Raw genomic sequence first — 21,969 nt, 5'->3', positions numbered from 1 at the left:
GCAGTTAAAACCAAATGTAAAATAATAAATAAATACAAGACTTAATTTAAAGCGTAAAGTAAATAACGATAATGAAATTGCGAATAATAAAAGTGCGATAAAATAAACTTGCGATAATTAAAAAGTACGATAATTAAAAGTGCAATTAAATATAATAACAATAAATAAAAGTGCTATAATTAGAAGTGCAATTAAATATAAAATAAAGGAAATTAAATATGAAATAAAAGAATTATGCTTATTTAAACTTCCGTAATCATGATGTTTGACGTGTTGATTTTAGTTTTATGCCCATGGGTTAATTGTCCTTTGTCCTGGATTATTTAATATGTCCGTCTGGTTTTTGTCCATAACAGTCCATCAGTCATAAATATGAAGTGCGAGTGTCCTCGTCAAATTATCCTTATACCCGAAGTTAAATATTCCAACTAATTGGGGACTTAATCTGTAACAAGATTTTAATACTTTGTTTAATAATTACACCAGGATGTCGACTGAGTGTAACCCAAGGTTTTAATATTTTGTTATCAATTATACCAAGTGTCCTTGTACATAATTTCACCCCTGTTTTAATTATTCTAATGGCTATTAATCCATTCCCGTGTCCGGTTAAATGAACGATTATTCGTACATATAAATACCCCTCCCATCGTGTCCGATCGAGTGTATATGGTAATTTATAGGGACGCCCAATTGTAAATCTTTATATTAACATTAACAAACTATCATTTAGTTAAAAAAATATAAAGCCCATAGTCTAATTTCCACAAGTGTCGTTCCTTTGTCCAAACCTCAATTATGGTACAAAGCCCAATTACCCAATTTTAGTAATTAGCCCAACATCATGATTACTTCGGATTAAATAAGCATAATAATAACTTAGCTACGAGACATTAAATTAAAAAGGTTGAACATAACTTACAATGATTAAAAATAGCGTAGCGTTACACGGACAGAATTTCGACTTACACCCTTACAACATTCGCTAACATACCCTTATTATTAGGATTAAAATTAAAATTAAAATTAAAATATAAATATAAATATTTACGTATAGATATAGAGAGGATGGATATATATGTTGGTTTTTACGATCAGAATTTGTTTGCTTTTATAGGGAGTTTCAGAATTTGGGGCTCCGCGACTCGCGGCCCTTTTTGCCTTCAAACTCCGCGAGTCGCGGAGTTTGTAAATACAGCTAACCAACTTTGGAGTCTTTCTTGCCGACGGATTTTTATTATTTATATAATATATAAATAATTATAAGAATTATTTAAATATTATATTATATTTATGTGCATAGTTGACTTGTAATTTTTAGTCCGTTGCGTCGAGCGTTGAGAGTTGACTCTGGTCCCGGTTCCGGATTTTCGAACGTCCTTGCGTACAATTTAATATCTTGTACTTTGCGTTTTGAATCTTGTACTCTTGTAATTTCGAGACGTTTCTTATCAATAATTGGAACCTCTTTAATTGTATTTTGTACTTTTGAGCTTTTTGGTCGTTTGCGTCTTCAATTCGTCGAATCTGTCTTTTGTCTTCACCTTTTATTATTTAAACGAATATCACTTGTAAATAGAACAATTGCAACTAAAAGCTTGTCTTTCTTGAGGAATAATGCTATGAAATATTTGTTCGTTTTTAGCATTATCAAATATTCCCACACTTAAGCGTTGCTTGTCCTCAAGCAATATCGTCTTGAAATACTAGAATCACTTCTTTATTCTTCACACTTTGTACATCAGTGATTTCTATACGGCGGTATAAACAATGGTAGTAACGATATGGTTTACAGTCCCACATGACTATAAAAATTTAGATCCATTAAGGAAATTGGATCTTTATGAAAACATTTGATCTTTTGAAAATTAAATCTAGTTTTTACCCTAGATAAGTTTTCCGGAATAACCCTTCACCGGTGTTTGCAAAATATTTTTATGGGTTTGGTGGGTTTCAGATTTGAAAATTTTAGCTCAAAACTTATGGTTTTGTGTCACCCATTTGCTAACCTTGTATTTGGAAAGCAACACGTCCAGTTTACTTGTCCCGTATATTACCTCTCGGTAAACTACCGTTCGGTTGTAAAGGAAAGCGTTGAACAAGCAACTGTTAAGGCAATGTCCCCTGACATGCTTTTAATTATGGTCTATAACGTGTCAGACGCAATTACTATCCTTGGTAGGAGCAATAGTAAAGCTCATCCTTATAATTTTTCGGTCTGGCACAAGGTCCTGTCTTTGACCATGCTATACAACCACCGTTCTTACGGTTGACACCCGATTCGGTTCAGGTGACCTAATGAATTCCAGGTGAATTCCTAGGATTTTACGTTCAATGGTAATGAACGCATTGAAAATAGGGTTTTCAGAAAACAAATCGGTTTTATTTTTGATCAAAATATTTTCTCGTTCAAGCTCGAGTTTAGATATCATTGAATTCCATGAGTTTGAATTCTCAATCTTTAAGGTCAATCTCTAGGATTGAGTAATATCAGGCTTTAAAAGCTGATTTTTAATCTTTAAGGAGATTATCCTTTCTGGGGATCTGATTCATTAGTCTTATCAAGCTAATTTGCATGGTGCCTCCCCATTGTACGAGATAAATCCTTCTCATGGTTAGGATAAATCTGACCACTTGGCGACCCTGTTTAATGCTGAGGTCCGTGGATTTCCTGCTGATTTTAGTGATGACTTTTCTAGATTTTTCGTCAACCTACAGCTGGTCTGGACGACAACTTCTTGACCTAAATCAAGAAGCGCGTGTCTTTTTCGGAAGACTTTACTTCCTTTTAATGATGGAATTGATTCATCGTGTAGATCCATCTTTCTTACAGTAAATCAGGTAAAACTTTTTAGTTTAGTCCAAAGCAAAAGTATTTTCAGTTATTTGTACAAAAATATGTGATATATGTTTTGAATAACTTGGAGAATTTTCCCACACTTGGCTTTTATTTTCCTTTTTATTGTCCTCTATTCCATTTTAAATAAATTTTAACATTTTAGTTTGTTTCTCAATTTATGTCCTCTCCGAGGTTACAATAATTTCGGTGTTAAAACCTAGTTTTATCGTTCATAAATATGTATAAGCATGATTTTGAGTTCATTTAATTGAAAATTTTGAAAATTTTTACTAGAATTGGGTAGTCAGTATATAAGACTAGGGCCGTTCTTTATTATCAGAGAGCACTAGATTCTAATACAACTACTGCTTTACTAGTATTTTTAATGGTAACCCAGTGTTTAAGATAAAAATTTTAAAATCCGAAAGAATTTAACCCCTTCCCACACTTAAGATCTTGCAATGCCCTCATTTGCAAGAAATCAGTAACAATTTAAATTATTGAGGGTGATTTGTGTGAAAATGATTAAATTTTTACCAAAGTTTCCAAATATATTGGCGTTTGTTTGCTGAATGATAAATGGTGCACATCATTTGTTCATTCCGTCTTGTTGTTATTTCACATATATTTTGCATCTTGTCGTCAAAATTAGTTGCTTTTGCTGAACTTAATGCCAGTCTTTGAAAATGCGTTGTTTTACCCTGTTGTGTACATAAGATAAACTGCAAACATATATACATATTTTTGAAGTTTGGTATATTACCCCACATTCAAAAATTATTAAAATCTAAGAATAAAAGTTAGAAAATTATAAAAACTATTACAATATTAACATAAGTATTAAACGTATCAACATTACAAATTACAAAATAAATAAAACTAAGTAGACTAGGGATGATACTGATACCAATAGGGGTTCCATGCATAACCATAGGTGCTATAGAATGCTTCGGCTGGGTTATATGTAGGATACGGTGGTTGCATCTCTATAGACCAGGGAGGGAATATGGGTTTTGGAGTAGGAATATAGTTTCTACCTATATGTTGGCAATGAGCTATGATTTGGTTTTGATGAACTTGCCAATCTTCAAATGCTCTCTGTCTAGCGTTTTCGTACTCCTGTGAAGCTATAAACCTTTGCATTTCTTGCATTTCATTTCCCCCTCCTACATTACCTTGCTGTTGATTTCTCTCAACCTGTGGATGTCTACCATGGTATTGTACTGCGGCGTTATTTCGCCTCTTCAAAACTTTCGCACCATGGTATACATTTAAACCTATTGTATCGCGGGGTTCTGGTTCTTCGACTAATAATCCCCCCCCGACTTATATCCACACCGAGATATTCAGCAATCAAAGTAATAAAAATACCACCTCCTATTATGCTATGCGGTCTCATCCCCCTAACCATAGCTGATAAATAATAACCCACACAATAAGGTATACTTACAGCGCTTTGTGGGTCTCGAATACACATATGGTAAAATAAATCCTGTTCATTTACCTTTTCCTTGTTCTTACCTCTTTGTGTAATCGAATTAGCTAAAAACCTATGAATCACTCTTAATTCAGCTCTATCTATATCCAAATAAGAGTAATTTCCCCCTTTGAATCGGTGATGGCTTGTCATTTGACTCCATACACCATGTGTATCAAAATTTTCATCTATCTTTCTACCATTTAGTATCAACCCTCTACAATCGGCAGATGCTAACTCCTCAGGCGTATATATACGTAAAGCCTGAGCCATGTCTAGTAAAGACATGTGGCGCATCGAACCTCCTAACAAAAATCTAATAAAAGATCGATCGGTTAAACTAGCTACCCGATCATTTAATTCTATACTACACAACAATTCTTCACACCATACTTTATATACAGGTCTACGCATGGTGAATAAACGTACCCAGTCGTTAAAAGTAGAATTACCATACCTCTGTGCAAGTAATTCCCTAATTGGCCCGGCCAATTCTACAGCTTCTAATGGTCCCCATTCTATGACCCTAGGTACCTCAACAACTTTAGAATGAAGAGTATGCAAACCCCTTTGGTATTTTGGATAATCTATCCAAAGTCTGTCAAATCTCAGGTTCGGGTGCAAATCTTCCAAGTGCATATCAGAAAATGTCATGACTGGATTGAAGGTATTTCATATGCCCGAGAGACATATTAAACTAATGTGGCTAACTTGTTATGATCCAAGTCAGGTCATACCCAACAACAAACCGTCAACATCTTTAAGTATCTGTTTTAATGATTGGATTTTTAAAATAAATACTCGACACTTAAACTTTAGAATTTGGTATTCTAAAGATGAAATGCAAGAAATAATTATTTGGATAATTATAAATGCAAGTTTAATTATTTGATTAAACTCATATGTGAGTTACATTTTATAATTGGTTTATAAAGTATAATTTTATAAAAGGGTTTATAAAATTATAAAAGATGCAAGTATCATGGAAATAATTACAAGTTTATAAAAGTTTAGCAAAAAAAAAAAAAAAAATATGGGGCTAAGGGGGACGGTTTTGGGGAGTCCCAAGACACCCCATGCTTTGCTTTAACTTGTAATTAACTCCACCTAATTGACATTACACCTTTTGCATCTTTTCACACACATCTCTCTTGCATTTTTGAATTAGCAAAAATACTCTTCCTCCTCCCTTCCATTTTGGCCGATTTTTTGGAGCAAGAACAAGGGTTCTTTGATTGATTTTTGCTAGTAAACTTGTGTCTTAAATCCTAACCAACAAGAAGGGTGTTGATTCAAGGTTTGTGGGTATAAAAGGCTTGAGGTTTCAAGTGAGAAACTAGCATCTTCATCATCTTCATCTTCTTGCTTCAACCTCCATTTTGGAGAAGGTATAAACACCCTAACTAGCTCTATTTACATTTTAGTATATTATACAAGACTAGATCTTTTAATGGAATACATTTTAAAAGGGTTAAAATACACATGCAAACACTTAAATTGCTTCCGCTTGCTATACATATATACACGAATACATATACATACATAAATATGTTTTGTGACTTGTTTACATGTGGTATTCCATCAATGGTATCTAGAGCCAAAGTCTTGTTAATATGCTTCTTGTTTTTGGCTTGTAAACTCATTTATTTTACAATCTACCAACATGCATGAAAGTAGAATGTAAAAATCATGAGTTTTGGTGGGTTGTTTGGTTTGGCCGAATTTTTGGATCCCAAAAGTGGGTTTGGGACTTCAAGTTTGGCCAAGATTTGATGTTATGTTGTTGTTCACAATCGAGCCTAGACCATGTGGTTGAATGTTTGAATGATTTGGTTATTATTCATGGTTGTAATGTTCATTCATTTGGTTTGTATAAATTTGTAATAATTTTGTATTTTGGTGTGTAATAAGTTGTAATTATTCTTGTAATTTCTTCATGTAATTTATTCTATTTGTTTGTAAAAGAGAGTAGGTTGTTATTTCTTTTTCTAGAAAAATTGTATTAGGATATAATTTTGTAAAAGAAAATGAAGATTCAAGATGAAGATTACAAGATGGAGCTTTGAAGATTACAAGATTAAGTGGGAGATTTTGTTTAAAATCTCTTGCTTTCTTTTGTTAACCCTTACCGGTGACATTTGTTTTTTTGGCTAAACAAATGTCCACCAAAATGGCTCTTGAATGTGAACATTTTATTTTGCATGCTTGTATGATTATGTTTGTATGTTTGGATTGCTACAACAATATCACATGTTAACAACTTGCAAAATACATTATAAATGGTTATAATAAAACATAACAAAACGACACTAATAATTGGTTATTAGACCTAAATAATAATATGGTTTATTTAAAAGGTAATAAATTGGTTTATAACTAGTAATTGGTTTACTAAAAGGACATGAAAATAGGTTTTTCATAATATACTGCACACCAAATGCATGTTGGTGTATAGCACTTTGTTTTCTAAAACTAGAATGTAGAAAACTTAAAATCCCTTTAATTATAACAAGGTAAACAAGTTAAACGCCATCCTTTTGTATGAACACTTAGACATATTAGGAAACTCTTGATGGGATAAAGGTCGCCTAACCATCATGAGCGAACTAATATGAATAAGGTACACTTCGCATACATGTGGGATAAAGGTCACCTAACCACTTGTATATTAAGTATACATGTTTACACAAGTAGGACGACTTGATTTGGGAATCATGAACTTAGGGTCACCGAATCATGAGGAACAAATAGGCGTTGATGGGATTAATATGCCATGCAAAAGGATTACATGATCCCATAAATTAGAAGTTGCAAAAGGATTGCAATTGTCATTATGACTACCTAGCTAAATCAAATAACGGGATAAAGGTCACCTAACCGAAATTTGATTTACCGTTGGATTCTAATATTTAATAAAACAAATTAAAAGGGTATTGTTTATTAAATCTAAAATCGATACTTAAAATGAACTTTGTTGAATTTTGTAGATGGCCGCTAATAACAACAACACCATGCAAAACGTACCACTTAACATGAACAACCTATCGTTACGGTCTCTCCTCGAGAAAGACAAACTCAACCATACCAACTTTATGGATTGGTTCCGCAATCTTCGGATTGTCCTCAAACAAGAGGATAAAACGTATGTGCTTGAGGACCCCATTCCCAATCAACCGGATGAGAATGATGTGGAGGCAATGGCCTCTTACGATAAGTATTGCCACAACTCCCTTCAAGTCTCATGCCTAATGCTTGGGACTATGATTCCCGAACTCCAAAAGGATTTCGAGCATCATAGTGCATACGACATGATAACGCAATTGAAGGAGATGTTCCTTCAACAAGCACGTGTCGAGCGTTTCGAGACCGTTCGGGCGCTACATGCTTGTCGTATGGACGATACCCAATCGGTTTCATCTTATGTACTTAAGATGAAAAGCCTTATTGATCGTGCTAACCGTCTTAACCTAAACATATCTAATGAGTTAGCCACCGATCTTATCCTTAACTCCCTATCAAAAAGGTTTGATCAATTTGTAATTAATTACAATATGAATGGGATGGATAAGAGCATAGGTGAGCTTCACGGTATGCTTAGAACGGCGGAAACTAGCATGGGTAAAAGGGCTTTACCCGTGTTAGCAATCGATCAAGGTGGGTCCAAAGGTAACACCTCTAAGCCAAAGGTGGCTAAGAGAAAAGGACCCGCCTATCAAGGCAAAGGGAAGGGGAAGATGGTTACCCCAACCATCAACAAGGCTAAGAAGCAAAAGGTAGCCGAGAAGGCAAACCCCAAAGAAGACCCATGTTTCGGTTGCGGTGAGATGGGTCACTGGAAGCGAAATTGCCCGGTCTATCTTAAGGAGTTGAAGGACAAGAGGGATGCGGGGCAAACCTCAGGTAATATATATATGGTATATATTGAGCTTAATATTACTTCTTCTAATACATGGGTATTAGACACGGGATGTGGAACTCATATTTGCAATTCTTTGCAGGGGTTCAAAAGAAGTGATCATAAGGCGGGAACATCAAGTCTCTATATGGGCAATGGTGCAAAGGTGCATGTTAAAGCTCAAGGAGATTTTGTTTTGAAGCTTCCAAGCGGATTGGAACTTATTTTAGAAAATGTTTTGTATGCGCCGGATTTGTGTAGAAACATTATTTCTATTTCTCGCTTAAAACAATGTGGTTACATTGTTAATTTTATTGATGATGATATTCATGTTTCTAAAGATAATGTATTCTATTTCAAGGCTTCGCCTTCAAATGGAATTTATGAATTGGTTCATGATGACGCATCATCGAGCTCTATATACCATACTAGCACCAAGAAACTCAAAAGGGATTTGAGTGATTCCTATTTATGGCATTGTCGCCTTGGCCATATAAACAAGAGTCGAATGCATACACTTCAAAAGAATGGACTTTTGAAGTCAAATGAGATAGACTCATTCGATGTGTGCGAGTCTTGTTTACAAGGCAAGATGACTAAAGCACCTTTCAAAGGGACTTATGAGAGGGCTAAAGATTTATTGGGATTAATACATTCGGATGTATGTGGACCCTTTAAACCCATGACTAGGAATGGTGAAAGATACTTTGTTACTTTCATTGATGACTTTAGTCGTTTCGGATATGTCTACTTATTGAGACATAAGGACGAAACGTTTGAAGCATTCAAAGAATATCAAAACGAAGTACAAAATCAACTCAATAAGACAATTAAGGTACTACGTACCGATAGAGGAGGTGAATACCTAAGCGATGCCTTCCAAGATCATCTTAAGAGTTGTGGGATTATCTCACAACTTACTCCACCCGGAACACCCCAACTTAATGGAGTTTCCGAAAGGAGGAACCGAACCCTAATGGATATGGTTCGATCTATGATGGCAAGAAGCTCGTTGCCTCTATCATTTTGGGGTTATTGTCTAAGCTCCGCGGTTCGTATTTTAAATATGGCCCCAACCAAGAAAGTGGAACGAACTCCTCATGAGATGTGGTTTGGAAAACCTCCTTCTCTTTCATACTTGAAAGTATGGGGATGTGAAGCTTATCCTAAGCGATATGTAGCTAATAAGCTACATGCTCGATCCACAAAGTGTATCTTCATAGGATATCCCAAAGATGACATGGGGTATTACATCTATGATCCATCCGAGCAAACGGTATTTGTTGCTCGGAAAGCGGAATTCCTTGAAACCAAGTTCCTTATGGAAGGTGATGGTGAAAGGAAGATAGATCTTGTAGAGGGACAAGATCAAGCCGATGATACACAATTGGTTGGCACTAGTACTCAACATGAGGATGTTTAAAATGATCAAGTGGATGATCAAGGTACACAAGACGTTCGAAGATCTAGTAGGATTAGTAATCCTCCTGAGAGATATGGTTTTCTCGTGGATGGATGCTATACGGTTGATTTGGATGAACCGACAAACTACGAAGATGCTTTATCAAGGATTGATAAAGACAAATGGCAGGAAGCCATGAACGCCGAGATGCAATCCATGTATGAAAACCAAGTTTGGGAACTTGTTGTGCAACCTCCTAGCTCCAAGCTAGTTGATTGCAAATGGCTTTTCAAGAAGAAAACCGACATACATGGAAACTTGGATACATACAAAGCTAGACTTGTAGCAAAAGGTTTCACTCAAACTCAAGGGGTTGATTATGATGAAACTTTCTCGCCAGTGGCAATGCTAATGTCTATTAGGATATTATTTGCCATTGCTGCTCACTATGACTATGAAATATGGCAAATGGATGTCAAAACCGCTTTCCTAAATGGATATCTTGAGGAAGATGTCTATATGGTACAGCCCGAAGGTTTTGTTGATCCGAAAAATCCTAAGAAGGTATGCAAGTTAAAGAAGTCAATCTACGGATTGAAACAAGCATCTAGAATGTGGAATCATCGTTTTAATAAAGAGGCAAAGAAATTTGGCTTCATTAAAAATGGTGATGAAGCTTGTGTATACAAGAAGGCTAGTGGGAGCTCCATAATGTTTCTTGTGCTATATGTAGATGATATATTATTATTTGGGAATGATATTACCACAATGCAAGAAGTCAAAACTTGGCTAAAGAGTTGCTTCTCCATTAAGGATCTTGGAGAAGCACAATACATATTGGGGATAGGGATCTATAGGAATAGATCCAAGAGATTGATAGGTTTAAGTCAAAGTACATACATTGATAAAATCTTGAAAAGGTTCAAGACGGAAAACTCTAAGAAAGGTTTGGTACCTATTCAAAGAGGAACCGTTCTCAGTTCATCTCAGTGTCCTACCACGAAAGATGAACAAGAGAGAATGAAGAAGGTCCCATACGCATCTGCTATTGGGTCTATCATGTATGCAATGATATGTACTAGACCGGATGTGTCATGCGCTCTAAGCTTGACAAGTAGATACCAGAATAACCCAGGAAACAGTCATTGGATTGCTGTTAAAAGTATATTGAAATACCTTAGGAGGACTAAGGATATGTTTCTAATATATGGGTCTGGTGAGGAGGAACTCGCAGTAAAAGGTTACGTGGATGCGAGTTTCCAAACTGATCGAGATGACTCACGATCACAATCCGGTTATGTCTTCATGTTAAATGGTGGTGCAGTCTCTTGGAAGAGTTCGAAACAGGATGTTGTTGCGTTATCCACTACAGAGTCGGAGTACATTGCCACCTCACTGGCAGCTCAGGAAGCTGCATGGATGAAGAAATTCATCGACGACTTAGGAGTGGTCCCTTCCATTCAGGACCCTCTTGAGATCTTTTGTGACAACGAGGGTGCGATTGCTCAAATCAAGGAACCTCGTGCTCATCAAAAGACTCGTCACATTGAGCGGAAATTCAACTACATCAGGGATGAGGTTGAAAAGGGAAAGATATGTATTCACAAGGTTCACACAGATCATAATGTTGCGGATCCACTCACGAAGCTTTTACATGGGCCAAAACATGAGGGACATGTTTGTGCATTAGGGCTTCGATATTCTAGTGATTGGAAATGATCTATTTTATGTATTGTAACGGAACGAATTAGTTCAAACTCATTAATATAATTGTGGTATTAATTTAATTATGAGTCATGTTCCAATTTTGCATATTTTTTCCATGAATAAACTATTATTCTGAATTCCGTAGTTGATCACATTTGTGGGAACAAGTGTGAGGTCTAGACTATTATGAACTTGGATTGGTTAGCATTCAAATGGTGAATGTGGGGCAAGGTTGCAACCAAGGTTCATAGATATTTGTGGGACACAAATATTGGAAGACCCGCTCTCAAGATTTACTATATGGAGCCTTTGTGGTTGATCAAATGTAAACTTGAGTAAAGGAGAATATCATTATATCCTCTGACCTGAGACACATATTGGGTTCAGATATTCACCGAATATTGTGCCTTGACTCTTTCCTTCGCTATTCTGAAATATGGTAGTACATAAGGGAGGCTTCAGGTATGGTACGAAGTGTAGTGTCTAGGACGTATGTAGTCAAGATGGAATTTGTGTAGTGACCCGAACTTTTCCATGTTTATATATATTAATTGAGATTGATATTTACATGATTAAATGTTTCCAACATGTTAAGCAATCAAACTTGTTAAGACTTGATTAATTGAAATAGGTTTCATATAGACAATTGACCACCCAAGTTGATCGGTGATTCACGAACGTTAAAACTTGTAAAAAAACTATATGATGACATATAAATGGATATATATATAGTTAACATGATACTATGATAAGAAAACATATCATAAAGTATATTAACAATGAACTACATATGTAAAAACAAGACTACTAACTTAATGATTTTTAAACGAGACATATATGTAACGATTATCGTTGTAAAGACATTTAATGTATATATATCATATTAAGAGATATTCATACATGATAATATCATGATAATATAATAATTTAAAATCTCATTTGATATTATAAACATTGGGTTAACAACATTTAACAAGATCGTTAACCTAAAGGTTTCAAAACAACACTTACATGTAACGACTAACGATGACTTAACGACTCAGTTAAAATGTATATACATGTAGTGTTTTAATATGTATTTATACACTTTTGAAAGACTTCAATACACTTATCAAAATACTTCTACTTAACAAAAATGCTTACAATTACATCCTCGTTCAGTTTCATCAACAATTCTACTCGTATGCACCCGTATTCGTACTCGTACAATACACAGCTTTTAGATGTATGTACTATTGGTATATACACTCCAATGATCAGCTCTTAGCAGCCCATGTGAGTCACCTAACACATGTGGGAACCATCATTTGGCAACTAGCATGAAATATCTCATAAAATTACAAAAATATGAGTAATCATTCATGACTTATTTACATGAAAACAAAATTACATATCCTTTATATCTAATCCATATACCAACGACCAAAAACACCTACAAACACTTTCATTCTTCAATTTTCTTCATCTAATTGATCTCTCTCAAGTTCTATCTTCAAGTTCTAAGTGTTCTTCATAAATTCCAAAAGTTCTAGTTTCATAAAATCAAGAATACTTTCAAGTTTGCTAGCTCACTTCCAATCTTGTAAGGTGATCATCCAACCTCAAGAAATCTTTGTTTCTTACAGTAGGTTATCATTCTAATACAAGGTAATAATCATATTCAAACTTTGGTTCAATTTCTATAACTATAACAATCTTATTTCAAGTGATGATCTTACTTGAACTTGTTTTCGTGTCATGATTTTGCTTCAAGAACTTCGAGCCATCCAAGGATCCATTGAAGCTAGATCCATTTTTCTCTTTTCCAGTAGGTTTATCCAAGGAACTTAAGGTAGTAATGATGTTCATAACATCATTCGATTCATACATATAAAGCTATCTTATTCGAAGGTTTAAACTTGTAATCACTAGAACATAGTTTAGTTAATTCTAAACTTGTTCGCAAACAAAAGTTAATCCTTCTAACTTGACTTTTAAAATCAACTAAACACATGTTCTATATCTATATGATATGCTAACCTAATGATTTAAAACCTGGAAACACGAAAAACACCGTAAAACCGGATTTACGCCGTCGTAGTAACACCGCGGGCTGTTTTGGGTTAGTTAATTAAAAACTATGATAAACTTTGATTTAAAAGTTATTATTCTGAGAAAATGATTTTTATTATGAACATGAAACTATATCCAAAAATTATGGTTAAACTCAAAGTGGAAGTATGTTTTCTAAAATGGTCATCTAGACGTCGTTCTTTCGACTGAAATGACTACCTTTACAAAAACGACTTGTAACTTATTTCTCCGACTATAAACCTATACTTTTCTGTTTAGATTCATAAAATAGAGTTCAATATGAAACCATAGCAATTTGATTCACTCAAAACGGATTTAAAATGAAGAAGTTATGGGTAAAACAAGATTGGATAATTTTTCTCATTTTAGCTACGTGAAAATTGGTAACAAATCTATTCCAACCATAACTTAATCAAATTGTATTGTATATTATGTAATCTTGAGATACCATAGACACGTATACAATGTTTCGACCTATCATGTCGACACATCTATATATATTTCGGAACAACCATAGACACTCTATATGTGAATGTTGGAGTTAGCTATACAGGGTTGAGGTTGATTCCAAAATATATATAGTTTGAGTTGTGATCAATACTGAGATACGTATACATTGGGTCGTGGATTGATTCAAGATAATATTTATCGATTTATTTCTGTACATCTAACTGTGGACAACTAGTTGTAGGTTACTAACGAGGACAGCTGACTTAATAAACTTAAAACATCAAAATATATTAAAAGTGTTGTAAATATATTTTAAACATACTTTGATATATATGTATATATTGTTATAGGTTCGTGAATCAACCGGTGGTCAAGTCTTACTTCCCGACGAAGTAAAAATCTGTGAAAGTGAGTTATAGTCCCACTTTTAAAATCTAATATTTTTGGGATGAGAATACATGCAGGTTTTATAAATGATTTACAAAATAGACACAAGTACGTGAAACTACATTCTATGGTTGAATTATCGAAATCGAATATGCCCCTTTTTATTAAGTCTGGTAATCTAAGAATTAGGGAACAGACACCCTAATTGACGCGAATCCTAAAGATAGATCTATTGGGTCTAACAAGCCCCATCCAAAGTACCGGATGCTTTAGTACTTCGAAATTTATATCATATCCGAAGGGTGTCCCGGAATGATGGGGATATTCTTATATATGCATCTTGTTAATGTCGGTTACCAGGTGTTCACCATATGAATGATTTTTATCTCTATGTATGGGATGTGTATTGAAATATGAAATCTTGTGGTCTATTGTTACGATTTGATATATATAGGTTAAACCTATAACTCACCAACATTTTTGTTGACGTTTAAAGCATGTTTATTCTCAGGTGAATATTAAGAGCTTCCGCTGTTGCATACTAAAATAAGGACAAGATTTGGAGTCCATGTTTGTATGATATTGTGTAAAAACTGCATTCAAGAAACTGATTTCGATGTAACATATTTGTATTGTAAACCATTATGTAATGGTCGTGTGTAAACAGGATATTTTAGATTATCATTATTTGATAATCTACGTAAAGCTTTTTAAACCTTTATTTATGAAATAAAGGTTATGTTTTGTTTTAAAAATGAATGCAGTCTTTGAAAAACGTCTCATATAGAGGTCAAAACCTCGCAACGAAATCAATTAATATGGAACGTTTTTAATCAATAAGAACGGGACATTTCAGTTGGTATCCGAGCGTTGGTCTTAGAGAACCAGAATTTTGCATTAGTGTGTCTTATCGAGTTTGTTAGGATGCATTAGTGAGTCTGGACTTCGACCGTGTTTATTTGAAAAATGATTGCTTAACAAATTTTGTTGGAAACTATATATTTTTAACATGTGAATATTATGTGATATATTAATCTCTTAACGCGTTTGATATTATGTGATAGATGTCTACCTCTAGAACAAGTCCCATTGACTCACCTAATAATAATGAAGAGTCAAATGTAAATTGGAATGATTCGTGGACTGATTCACAAGTTCCCGAAGAGGAACCGGAAGAAGAGTCGGAACCGGAAGAAGAATCGGAACCGGAAGAAGAATCGGAACCGGATGAAGAAATAGAACCGGTGGGGGAAATAATAAAACGGTTAAGTAAAAGAAAATCCTTAACCAACCGACCAAGGTTAATTATGGTCAATGGTGTTTCCGCCAAGGAAGCAAAATATTGGTAGGATTACCAATTCTCCGATGAATCGGATTCCGACGAGAATTCCGATGATGTTATAGAAATTACCCCAACTGAATTTAAAAAGGCAAAAGAAAATAATAAGGGAAAGGGCATAAAAATAGAGAAATCTAATTCCAACCCCGATGAACTTTATATGTATCGTCAACCCCCGAAGTCCTTAAGTTGTAACAATAACCCGGGAACCTCTAAACCACCAGGTTTTTCTAAACCAATGTGGATTACGACGGCTCGTATTAGGGGAACATCATATATCCCTAGAAACTTGGCAAAATGAACCAAAACCGAAGAAGAAGAAACAAGCGAGTCGGAATAAGATAGTTGTATTCGTGTGGTGTAATATATGTAATATAGTGTGCTTATGCTTTATGATATATGTAAAAATTGCTTGTATTAATAAGTATTTTTTTTTATGAATCTAACTCTTGTCTATTTTACAGTTTAAAAACACAAAATGGATAGACAACCCAATATTTTAAGAGACCTACCCGGAGACATGATTGATGAAATCTTGTCTAGAGTCGGTCAGAATTCCTCGGCACAACTATTTAAGGCGAGATCAGTTTGTAAGACATTCGAAGAACGTTCCAAGAATGTCTTGGTTTATAAGAGACTTTCGTTTGAAAGATGGGGGATATCACATTGGGAAACCCATAAGTTACGATGTGTTTACTTTGACGCATATATTGCGGGGAACCCAAATGCTATTTTACGCAACGGGTTAAGAAATTATTTTGACTCAATATATCATAATATTGGACTTCGTGATTTAGAAAAAGCGGCTAACATGCAACATAAAGAAGCATGTTATGCTTACGGATTAGTAATGTTCGCTTCTCACCAAAGTGAGAACAAGAACATCGGGCTACAACTATTAAACAAAACGTTTCCACAAGTGACGGAGTCGGTAATTGGGGTAAGAAATGAGGTTTTTAGATTATTACGGGACTGTTGGACATTACGTAACCCTCGTCCCTTTGATGACGTTACAACACGCTGTCTTATCAACGGCCATAACGGTTATGTTGCACAAGACCAAGGATGGGAAGTAGTCCTAGTAAAACCAGAATGCATGACTTGTTTCTGGACGTATGAATTACGTGTCTTTATTGCCTTTGCTGAACGACTTGTGTACTAGCTAGAATTGTCTTCACAACTATCTTGTATCAAAGTTATGGTGTGCTATATTTCATGCTTTATGTAAAATAAGCGGTATTGTAAGTTTGTAAAATATTGTATAAAAGTTTGAACGCGAAATATTATTATAATCAGTTTTTCATATAGAATTGTAGTAGTTGAATTGTATATTAGCTACTAAGTATGAACTTAACGGGTAGGTACTACCCGAATTTAAACTTATAAAACGCTAATATGAAGAAAAAGCTTTTATAAATGAGTTCATATTATGCGACGAAATACTATTAACTACTCTTAATATTCTGTATGATTAACTTGTTCCATTTGACTATTTTGAAGGAAATGGCACCGACTACTCGACACACCGTGAATATGAATGAAGAGGAATTCCGTACTTTTCTAGCTTCAAACATAGCCGCAGTACAGGCTGCGCTACATACCAACAATAACCTTGGATCTAGCAGTACAGGAAATCGTGTAGGATGCACCTACAAAGAATTCACTGCATGCAAACCTTTGGAATTTGATGGAACCGAAGGACCGATCGGATTGAAACGGTGGACCGAGAAGGTCGAATCGGTGTTTGCCATAAGTAAGTGTACTGAAGAGGACAAAGTAAAGTACGCTACGCATACCTTCACAGGTTCTGCGTTAACATGGTGGAATACCTATCTAGAGCAAGTGGGACAAGACGATGCGTACGCACTACCGTGGTCAGCATTCAAGCACTTGATGAACGAGAAGTACCGTCCCAGAACCGAGGTCAATAAGCTCAAGACAGAACTTAGAGGGTTACGAACCCAAGGATTTGATATTACCACGTACGAAAGACGATTCACAGAATTGTGCCTATTGTGTCCGGGAGCATTCGAAGATGAGGAAGAGAAGATCGACGCGTTTGTGAAAGGATTACCGGAAAGAATCCAAGAAGATATAAGTTCACACGAGCCCGCCTCCATACAACAGGCATGTAGAATGGCTCACAAACTAGTGAACCAGATTGAAGAAAGAATTAAAGAACAGACTGCTGAAGAGACCAATGTGAAGCAAGTCAAAAGAAAGTGGGAGGAAAACGGTGATAAGAATCACCAATACAACAACAACAGCAATTACAACAATAATCGCAACAATTATCCTAACAATCGCAACATCAATCGCAACTACAACAAACGGCCCAACAACAACAACAACAGCAGCAACAGCAACTACAACAATCATCCCAACAACAATAATAACCGCAACAACAACAACAATCAGAAGCAGCTATGCCAAAGGTGTGAAAAGTATCACTCGGGGTTCTGCACCAAATTTTGCAACAAGTGTAAAAGAAATGGTCATAGCGCGGCGAAGTGTGAGGTCTACGGACCAGGGGTTAATAGAACGAAAGGAACAAATGGTGTCGGAACGAGTAATGGCGGAGCAAGTAGTGTCGGAGCAAGTTATGCCAATGTAGTTTGTTATAAATGTGGAAAACCGGGCCACATTATTAGAAATTTCCCGAACTAGGAGAACACGAATGGACAAGGCCGCGGAAGAGTTTTCAATATTAATGCGGCAGAGGCACAGGAAGACCCGGAGCTTGTTACGGGTACGTTTCTTATTGACAATAAATCTGCTTACGTTTTATTTGATTCGGGTGCGGATAGAAGCTATATGAGTAGGGATTTTTGTGCTAAATTAAGTTGTCCATTGACGCCTTTGGATAGTAAATTTTTACTCGAATTAGCAAATGGTAAATTAATTTCAGCAGATAATATATGTCGGAATCGAGAAATTAAACTGGTTAGCGAAACATTTAAGATTGATTTGATACCAGTAGAGTTAGGGAGTTTTGATGTGATAATCGGTATGGACTGGTTGAAAGAAGTGAAAGCAGAGATCGTTTGTTACAAAAATGCAATTCGCATTATACGAGAAAAAGGAAAACCCTTAATGGTGTACGGAGAAAAGGGCAACACGAAGCTACATCTTATTAGTAATTTGAAGGCACAAAAACTAATAAGAAAAGGTTGCTATGCTGTTCTAGCATACGTCGAGAAAGTACAAACTGAAGAAAAGAGCATCAATGATGTTCCCATTGCAAAAGAATTTCCCGATGTATTTTCGAAAGAATTACCGGGATTACCCCCACATCGATCCGTTGAATTTCAAATAGATCTTGTACCAGGAGCTGCACCAATAGCTCGTGCTCCTTACAGACTCGCACCCAGCGAGATGAAAGAACTGCAAAGCCAATTACAAGAAATTTTAGAGCGTGGTTTCATTCGACCAAGCACATCACTGTGGGGAGCTCCTGTTTTGTTTGTCAAGAAGAAAGATGGTACATTCAGGTTGTGTATCGACTACCGAGAGTTGAACAAACTTACCATCAAGAACCGCTACCCACTACCGAGAATCGATGACTTATTTGATCAACTACAAGGCTCGTCTGTTTATTCAAAGATTGACTTACGTGTGGGGTATCATCAAATGCGGGTGAAAGAAGATGATATTCCAAAGACTGCTTTCAGAACACGTTACGGTCATTACGAGTTTATGGTCATGCCGTTTGGTTTAACTAATGCACCAGCTGTGTTCATGGACCTTATGAACCGAGTGTGTGGACCATACCTTGACAAGTTTGTCATTGTTTTCATTGATGACATACTTATTTACTCAAAGAATGACCAAGAACACGGTGAACATTTGAGAAAGGTGTTAGAAGTATTGAGGAAGGAAGAATTGTACGCTAAGTTTTCAAAGTGTGCATTTTGGTTGGAAGAAGTTCAATTCCTCGGTCACATAGTGAACAAAGAAGGTATTAAGGTGGATCCGGCAAAGATAGAAACTGTTGAAAAGTGGGAAACCCCGAAAACTCCGAAACACATACGCCAGTTTTTAGGACTAGCTGGTTACTACAGAAGGTTCATCCATGACTTTTCCAGAATAGCAAAACCCTTGACTGCATTAACGCATAAAGGGAAGAAATTTGAATGGAATGATGAACAAGAGAAAGCGTTTCAGTTATTGAAGAAAAAGCTAACTACGGCACCTATATTGTCATTGCCTGAAGGGAATGATGATTTTGTGATTTATTGTGACGCATCAAAGCAAGGTCTCGGTTGTGTATTAATGCAACGAACGAAGGTGATTGCTTATGCGTCTAGACAATTGAAGATTCACGAACAAAATTATACGACGCATGATTTGGAATTAGGCGCGGTTGTTTTTGCATTAAAGACTTGGAGGCACTACTTATATGGGGTCAAAAGTATTATATATACCGACCACAAAAGTCTTTAACACATATTTAATCAGAAACAACTGAATATGAGGCAGCGTAGGTGGATTGAATTATTGAATGATTACGACTTTGAGATTCGTTACCACCCGGGGAAGGCAAATGTGGTAGCCGATGCCTTGAGCAGGAAGGACAGAGAACCCATTCGAGTAAAATCTATGAATATAATGATTCATAATAACATTACTACTCAAATAAAGGAGGCGCAACAAGGAGTTTTAAAAGAGGGAAATTTAAAGGATGAAATACCCAAAGGATCGGAGAAGCATCTTAATATTCGGGAAGACGGAACCCGGTATAGGGCTGAAAGGATTTGGGTACCAAAATTTGGAGATATGAGAGAAATGGTACTTAGAGAAGCTCATAAAACCAGATACTCAATACATCCTGGAACGGGGAAGATGTACAAGGATCTCAAGAAACATTTTTGGTGGCCGGGTATGAAAGCCGATGTTGCTAAATACGTAGGAGAATGTTTGACGTGTTCTAAGGTCAAAGCTGAGCATCAGAAACCATCAGGTCTACTTCAACAACCCGAAATCCCGGAATGGAAATGGGAAAACATTACCATGGATTTCATCACTAAATTGCCAAGGACTGCAAGTGGTTTTGATACTATTTGGGTAATAGTTGACCGTCTCACCAAATCAGCACACTTCTTGCCAATAAGAGAAGATGACAAGATGGAGAAGTTAGCACGACTGTATTTGAAGGAAGTCATCTCCAGACATGGAATACCAATCTCTATTATCTCTGATAGGGATGGCAGATTTATTTCAAGATTCTGGCAGACATTACAGCAAGCATTAGGAACTCGTCTAGACATGAGTACTGCCTATCATCCACAAACTGATGGGCAGAGCGAAAGGACGATACAAACGCTTGAAGACATGCTACGAGCATGTGTTATTGATTTCGGAAACAGTTGGGATCGACATCTACCGTTAGCAGAATTTTCCTACAACAACAGCTACCATTCAAGCATTGAGATGGCACCGTTTGAAGCACTTTATGGTAGAAAGTGCAGGTCTCCGATTTGTTGGAGTGAAGTGGGGGATAGACAGATTACGGGTCCGGAGATTATACAAGAAACTACCGAGAAGATCATCCAAATTCAACAACGGTTGAAAACCGCCCAAAGTCGACAAAAGAGCTACGCTGACATTAAAAGAAAAGATATAGAATTTGAAATTGGAGAGATGGTCATGCTTAAAGTTGCACCTTGGAAAGGCGTTGTTCGATTTGGTAAACGAGGGAAATTAAATCCAAGGTATATTGGACCATTCAAGATTATTGATCGTGTCGGACCAGTAGCTTACCGACTTGAGTTACCTCAACAACTCGCGGCTGTACATAACACTTTCCACGTCTCGAATTTGAAGAAATGTTTTGCTAAAGAAGATCTCACTATTCCATTAGATAAAATCCAAATCAACGAAAAACTTCAATTCATCGAAGAACCCGTCGAAATAATGGATCGTGAGGTTAAAAGACTTAAGCAAAACAAGATACCAATTGTTAAGGTTCGATGGAATGCTCGTAGAGGACCCGAGTTCACCTGGGAGCGGGAAGATCAGATGAAGAAGAAATACCCGCATCTATTTCCAGAAGATTCGTCAACACCTTCAACAGCTTAAAATTTCGGGACGAAATTTATTTAACGGGTAGGTACTGTAGTGACCCGAACTTTTCCATGTTTATAAATATTAATTGAGATTGATATTTACATGATTAAATGTTTCCAACATGTTAAGCAATCAAACTTGTTAAGACTTGATTAATTGAAATAGGTTTCATATAGACAATTGACCACCCAAGTTGATCGGTGATTCACGAACGTTAAAACTTGTAAAAAAACTATATGATGACATATAAATGGATATATATATAGTTAACATGATACTATGATAAGAAAACATATCATAAAGTATATTAACAATGAACTACATATGTAAAAAC

Source organism: Rutidosis leptorrhynchoides, chromosome 6 (genome assembly GCF_046630445.1).
Source record: "Rutidosis leptorrhynchoides isolate AG116_Rl617_1_P2 chromosome 6, CSIRO_AGI_Rlap_v1, whole genome shotgun sequence".
Lineage (NCBI taxonomy): Eukaryota > Viridiplantae > Streptophyta > Magnoliopsida > Asterales > Asteraceae > Rutidosis > Rutidosis leptorrhynchoides.
Note: the sequence above shows the minus strand (reverse complement) of the source record.